This window comes from Camponotus floridanus, unplaced genomic scaffold (assembly GCF_003227725.1).
Source record: "Camponotus floridanus strain SB8 unplaced genomic scaffold, Cflo_v7.5 scaffold143, whole genome shotgun sequence".
NCBI classification, from domain to species: Eukaryota; Metazoa; Arthropoda; class Insecta; order Hymenoptera; family Formicidae; genus Camponotus; species Camponotus floridanus.
In genome coordinates this window covers 253,971-261,400 of record NW_020229263.1, presented here as the reverse complement: position 1 = coordinate 261,400, position 7,430 = coordinate 253,971, and positions in this window count along the sequence as shown.

The following is a 7,430-nucleotide window of genomic DNA, read 5'->3' as shown; positions in this document are numbered from 1 at the left end:
TAGGTTTTATAATAACTTTACCAATAAAATTTGACGAGCAATCCGGACATTTTGCATAAATAGTAGCATAAATGCCCGTTTCAGATATTTTACATCGTTTAAATATAAATGCACATGGTAACTTTGCAGTTTCATATATAAGTTCGAAAATTATATTTGTCCACCTACGGCGGCGTAATGTGTTATAATTTCTCTGTACCTTGCTATTAGATTTATAAATTACTGATTCGCAATCTATATCGTGCCATGTTTTTAAAGGTATATTGACATTAAATTCTATATCTTTTTCCGTAATTGATAAATTAAATGATTCGTCGTCATCATCAGTAGATATATCAAGTTTAGTGTTAATAGATTTATCTAAATTGTGATATTTTAAAACTTTGTCATATAACTCATATCTATTTTGCAACAAAATAGTATAAATGTATTTCGGGGAAATCTTTCCCTCTAATAAAGAACTTAATTCTTTATATATAGCAGATTTTGGAACAACTACTATTCCATCTTCATCCAAAACGCATCTATATTTAGAACATAGTAATATTTTTTCTAATACATCTACTGGCGCCATGCTCAGTCTTATAAAAGAAAATCTGTACGAATAAAAACGAAAGTACGAAAGTAGACGTAACCAGACGTCTTACGCGTGACTTATTAAATCAGCCGTCGTCGGTCAGTTGTCGCTCTATAGATAAGCTTCTTCCTCCACTACTAAGGCTCCAGCGCATGCATTTGTTTTCGACCATTCCCCTCGCGCGCCAGTACTGTTCGCCGTTCGTCTCCCACGTAACGGTATATAAGAACATATGAAAATTTTATGTTATCGTTATTTACGACAAAAATTTTCACAATATTCACAATTTTATTTAGTTTTATTTTCAAATATAATATATATGTACATCTATAACATTAAAAATATAAAACACAAAAAAATATATAAAAAATTAATAAAATTAAAAATACAAAAAAATTAAAAACAAAAATAAAAAAAAACAAAATGGAACCAGAATACCGCTACGTCCACGTCGTTGGTTCCGGGTAACGCAAAAAGCGGTGTGTGTGTGTGTGTGTGTGTGTGTTTGTATGTGAGTATTCCATATTAAATATATTTATCAAATATATTTATTACATATTAAAATTAGATGTATAAAATGTCTTTTAATTCATTCTCATTCCTTTTTTATTAATTTTTTCATCCCTTCAAGATAATCCCTGCTTTTTATGCATGTGTTTTGTAGATTTTGAGTAGCACAACTCAGCACAACTTGCAGAAATTTTATATTTGCATTGCAGTGTGATTTATGTTCTTTTAATCTTTGTAATATTTTTTTAATCTATCTTTGTGAATTTTCTTTATCGAAATAAAATGAGATATTGAAATTTTTCCAACGACACAATATGGCACAAGTTAGGGCCAATTTAGGAAAAAATCGTGAGCTTAATCGTAAAAAAGTGCGGGGCTACCATAATTTAGTTTTATATTTTTTTATTCTTGGTGTTATCGATCTTGCGTTTGCGGCACAATACAGCACAAACGTAGCACAATGCAACACAATCAAGAAAAATTCAAAATTCGAAAAGTGCGGGGCTAGCAAAAAAAATTTCTTTTTCTTTTTTCTTGAATATGCTTTGAGTTAGAGAGTTGCCGTTTGCGGCACAATACAGCACAAACGGAGCACAATGCAGCACAATCAAGAAAAATTCAAAATTCGAAAAGTGCGGGGCTAGCAAAAAAAATTTCTTTTTCTTTTTTCTTGAATATGCTTTGAGTTAGAGAGTTGCCGTTTGCGGCACAATACAGCACAAACGGAGCACAATGCAGCACAATCAAGAAAAATTCAAAATTCGAAAAGTGCGGGGCTAGCAAAAAAAATTTCTTTTTCTTTTTTCTTGAATATGCTTTGAGTTAGAGAGTTGCCGTTTGCGGCACAATACAGCACAAACGGAGCACAATGCAGCACAATCAACAAAAATTCAAAATTCGAAAAGTGCGGGGCTAACTTCACACACATTCATATTTCCCCTTTGAAATTAATCAAAACGAATGGGTAACGATAGAAAATTTTATAACAATAAGTGCGTATTGCGAAAAATCGAAAATATATACAATATTAAAATTCCCCATCATTACACAACCTATGTACAAAATTTTTAATGTCATTCCGTTACTAACAACCGATTATAATAACAAATTTGCGTATATAGAAATAGGGAATAAGCTAATGATTGTAAATAAAGAAATGCGTACTTAAGTTTAACAAAACAAGATCTAACTAATTGTATAGATAAAAATAAACAATACATATGCGAAAGCAATCATCCGATATATCATTTAAATATAAATACGCCGTGCGAAATAAAAATATATGTATACGAAACAGATTATCGCGAATATTGTAACGTAAAACACGTAACAGTAAACCATACGATATGGATTGACTTACGTCAACCACACTCCTGGCTGTACTCGACTGCATCCGAACAGCAAGTCACAATAAAATGCGATAAGCACCCTGATTATAAAAAAATAATCAGAAATACAGGTCGAATTACCCTACATGACAATTGTAAAATGACATCAACAGACATAATATTACAGACTAAAACAATTACATATACTTCAGAAATCGAAGAATTTCAACCCGAATATAATATAACAATCTCTAAAAATAACAACTATACAAACGACAGACAAAAACTTAGAAACATAGTAAATAATCCAACAGAATTAAAGGAACTAAATAATAAATTAGAAAAGATAAATAAAGATTTAAATAGTAACGAAAATAACTTCTTTAAACAAAAAACATTTATTTATCCAATGGCTTCCAGTGGAATAGCTACTATAATTATTATAATTATTATAATACTAATAATATGGATAACTGTCCAATATAAAAAGAAAAAATCTAAAAAACCGACTGTTACAATAATAGACGAAACTGACAAACCATACGGAATGCCTAGACCAATATTAAAAAGAACTAAGAGCACACGATTTTAGAATAAATAAATTTAAGAAACGATTATAATGAATATTGTACACTGGAAATATATTGTATTTAAAATAAGGATAGGCATATGTACATTTAGAAGATAGAAAAACTCCGTTTACAACCTCCGTTTTTCTTTTCCAACGGGGGAGGGATGTTATAGTCCGAAAGACTATAACTTATTATTTCATTGATAATATTATAATAGAATATAATGGAATATTCGCGAACCGCGCAAAAATCGCCATCTCAGCGAACCACGCGTGAGAACGCTCGCCGGAAACGCGAAAACGCTAACGAAGGGATTCGACTTTGAACCTCCTTCGCTTGCACTTGGACTTTGGACGCCACAAAGAACCTCCATGACCATACATGGTCATGTCGCTAGGCGACCCCCTCCAAAACACCCCCAAAACCGAGGGAATAAAAGCCGTCCACCGCGAATCCGCGGCGGATAGTCGTTAATTATAAATCAAACAACTAGTGCGAGACCGAGGGCTAACCATTATAGTACGACGAAACACCCGACGAAATTGATAAACATTCTAAATCTGAAGCGATTTAGAAAAGGACGACGAAGAGAGGGCTCGAAAGAAACTGATTAATGTCGAATAAATGAATATATTTGTATAAAAGAATTTTATAATAAAAGTTGCACCAAAATCCAGGAATTAACTTGAAACTCCTGGCTACCCCACACCCTGTGCCGCGCCGGGCACAACAATATATATAATTTATATATAGGGTGAGTTTTTTATCTTGAGACATCGAAATATCTCGTTAAGTCTAAAAGATATGAAAAAATGTTTCAAACAAAAGTTATATGATTTTAATGGGAACATAAGGTAGTGTTATTAATTTGACCTTGAGGAGTCACCTGAAAGTTGGTGAAAGTACGTGAAGGTCACCTCCAACCTTTTAAATAAGACATTCTATATGTTTTGTATATTCTTGTAGCTCCTCACGAGAGCTTTCCAAAACACTATAATTAAATTAGTTTTTATTAAGTACTTTCTGATGCATAAAATCATTTTCTTAATTTTATATAAATTGTAAAATATCTTGTAAAATATTTATTTTTCGATTATCTTATTTTAATACTTTTATGTACAAAATAATGTGAGGAATTAATTGGTGTAAGAAAAACATATAATTGTTTCGAAAAAAAAATGTAATTGTTAATTGCAAATTACATTTTGTTTTCGAAACAATTATGTGTTTTCTGTACATCAATTGATTCCTCTCATTATTTTGTAGATAAGAGTATTAAGATAAGATAATCAAAAAATGAATATTTTACAAAATATTTTTCGGTTTATGTAAAATTAAGAAATAACTTCAAGATTCATAATTCGAAAAGTACTTAATGAAAACTAACTTAATTATATATGTTTTGGAAAGCTCTCTAGATGAGCTACAAGAATATGCAAAAACATACAGAATGTCGTATTTAAAAGGTTTAGAGGTGACCTTCACATAACTTTCAGGTGACTCTTCAAGGTCAAACGAATGACATCATTTTATGTCTCCCTTGAAACCATACAATTTTTGTCTGAAACATTTTTTCGTATCTTTTAGACTTTACGAGATATTTCAATATCTTAAGATAAAAAACTCACTCTGTATACATATAGATATGTATGCATAAATTATACATATGTATGCATTATTTGCATAATTTCTTATATATTATTTTTTTAAATGAATGTAAATTATTAATATTTATTTCTTTTGTTTCAGGAAAGGCGAGGAAGTTATAAAATTGACAAAATAAATAGTAGAAAAAGAGGAAAAGAAGAGTGAAGAAAGAAAATTATTTGAGAAAACTTTTTATATTATAAGTTATTTTAATTTATTTACAATTAGTATTTTATATTTAATTATATTTTAATTTTATTGTATTATAATATATTTTATTATATTATATTTACAAAAATTTAATTAATATTTAATTTTATTATTTAATTAATATTTAATTTTATTTAGTAGTATTATTAATTATTATATATTGTAATTTATTTTATTTTTTATGTATGTGTAATTAATAAATAAATTATATTATTTAGAAGTATTGATATTATTATTAATAATAATTATGATATTGATGATAATCGATTATATGAATGATATATAAATGATGACACTAATGATATAAACTATTATATAATATTGACGATAACAACAATGATAATAATAATAGTGACAATGAAGATGATGATAATGATGATAATAAAATAATAATTTTAACAATAACTATAGTTTAATAACCATAATAATTAACGTATTTATGTAAGTTAATTTATTTAAAGTGAGAAAAACAGCAACAATTTTATTAATTCCTTGAGCGTTGTATCGACGTCGATCCATATTTGGTCTTAAAGTAAATGACAATTAAAATAAAAGTAATCGAGACTCTTCTTATACAAAATTACAATTAGTTATAAAGGGCTTGTAGAGCGAGAAAATAAGTATATTACAAAAGTTTAATTATGTCATGATGTACATCAAAATAAGTTTATGTCGACGGTGACATTACAATAATACAGAAAAGATCAAAATATAGGTACATTAAAAGCGAACGTTTCGATCGATTTTTCGATCCTCTTCAGCGCAAAAATATAATAATACATGAACAGCGAGTGAAATAAACGGAAAAAGAGTTAAAAATATGACCAAATAAAACGCATTAAATATGGTTGTTTGATAACGGCGCAATAAAATAATCGTCAATAAATAAAAATGAAAGCTAAACAAAATTACAAGTTAAAAAATTATGGTCAAAAGCACGCATTAATAAAAACAAAACGAAAACGGAAACACTTTCTTAAAATTAATTGCAGAGACACACTGAAACCATGTGGGCCCCTTGCTAGTTTATTGGCCAGTAGGTGTGCTTCCATGATGGTATGTGATCTCGTGCTAATAAATATAAAGATGGCAAAATCAAGAACCCGTTCTACACAATCTCAAACTCAAAACAGAAAGTAACTTACTCAATTACAGCAATTTTTCCCGTTGGAAATAAGTGTGGAAATATCTTGGATGATACAATACACATATAAAATACAAATGCGGCAGTGAGAGCTAAAGTACAACGTTTATATAGGGGGTCCCTAAATTCGCGCCCACGGAGTACAAGGAGTGATACTTTAGGCTAAAAGAAATAACTTTTTCCTTTAGCAAAATTGCGTGCGATAAGTAGTTTTTGAAGGAGAGCAGGTTGAAGTAAACCAATAGGCGTTCTAGTGTAAGTGGCGCTCAGGGCCGGCACGCGCGCTTCGCTCACTTGTATCAAATTCTTGACTAGTATTTACAAGTAATGTTAAAACATTAATGCTTTGTTATAATTAGTTTACTATGAATTTATTTTTATCTTAGTTATGATTTTATTTTAATTATACATATAATTAGTTAGATTATACTTAAGACTCAAATAATAAGAATCAACTTGAATACTGAACCGTGATCTTTTTCCATATTGTGTTCTTTAAAAAGTGAATAATTAACAAAATAAATATTGCTTTTATTTCTTACGTAATAAAAGATACAAGAATGTCTGATTTCGTAGATCTATCTGAAAATAGAGACAAATGTAAATAGTAATGTGCTTTGCGAGCTAAACGCGTTTCTATTCTTCTAAATTTTTTTCTTTTTTCATCATTTTCTTACATTTTGGAAAATTTTCTACAAAAATATCAATTGTGCAGCCGGCATTAGCTCGCAAAGCACATTACTATTTACATTTGTCTCTATTTTCAGATAGATCTACGAAATCAGACATTCTTTTATCTTTTATTACGTAAGAAATAAAAGCAATATTTATTTTGTTAATTATTCACTTTTTAAAGAATACAATATGGAAAAAGATCACGATTCAGTATTCAAGTTGATTCTTATTATTTGAGTCTTAAGTATAATCTAACTAATTATATGTATAATTAAAATAAAATCATAACTAAGATAAAAATAAATTCATAGTAAACTAATTATAACAAAGCATTAATGTTTTAACATTACTTGTAAATATTAGTCAAGAATTTGATACAAGTGAGCGAAGCGCGCGCGCCGGCCCTGAACGCCACTTACACCAGAACGCCTATTGGTTTACTTCAACCTGCTCTCCTTCAAAAACTACTTATCGCACGCAATTTTGCTAAAGGAAAAAGTTATTTCTTTTAGCCTAAAGTATCACGCCTTGTACTCCGTGGGCGCGAATTTAGGGACACCCTGTATAAGAGTAACAATGTCGTCAGAGCTTATGTAGATTATTTATCAAACTGTTATACGAGTCAGGCAAACATTCGGTGTCAGTTTGAAAGTTTAGACCGTTAGTCTGTCTTTTAATAAAAATTGCTTTAGACAAAATTCTCTTATAAAGATTAGGCTCATTATCCAGCACTGTTATATCGTCCCATTTAAAATCATGATTATATG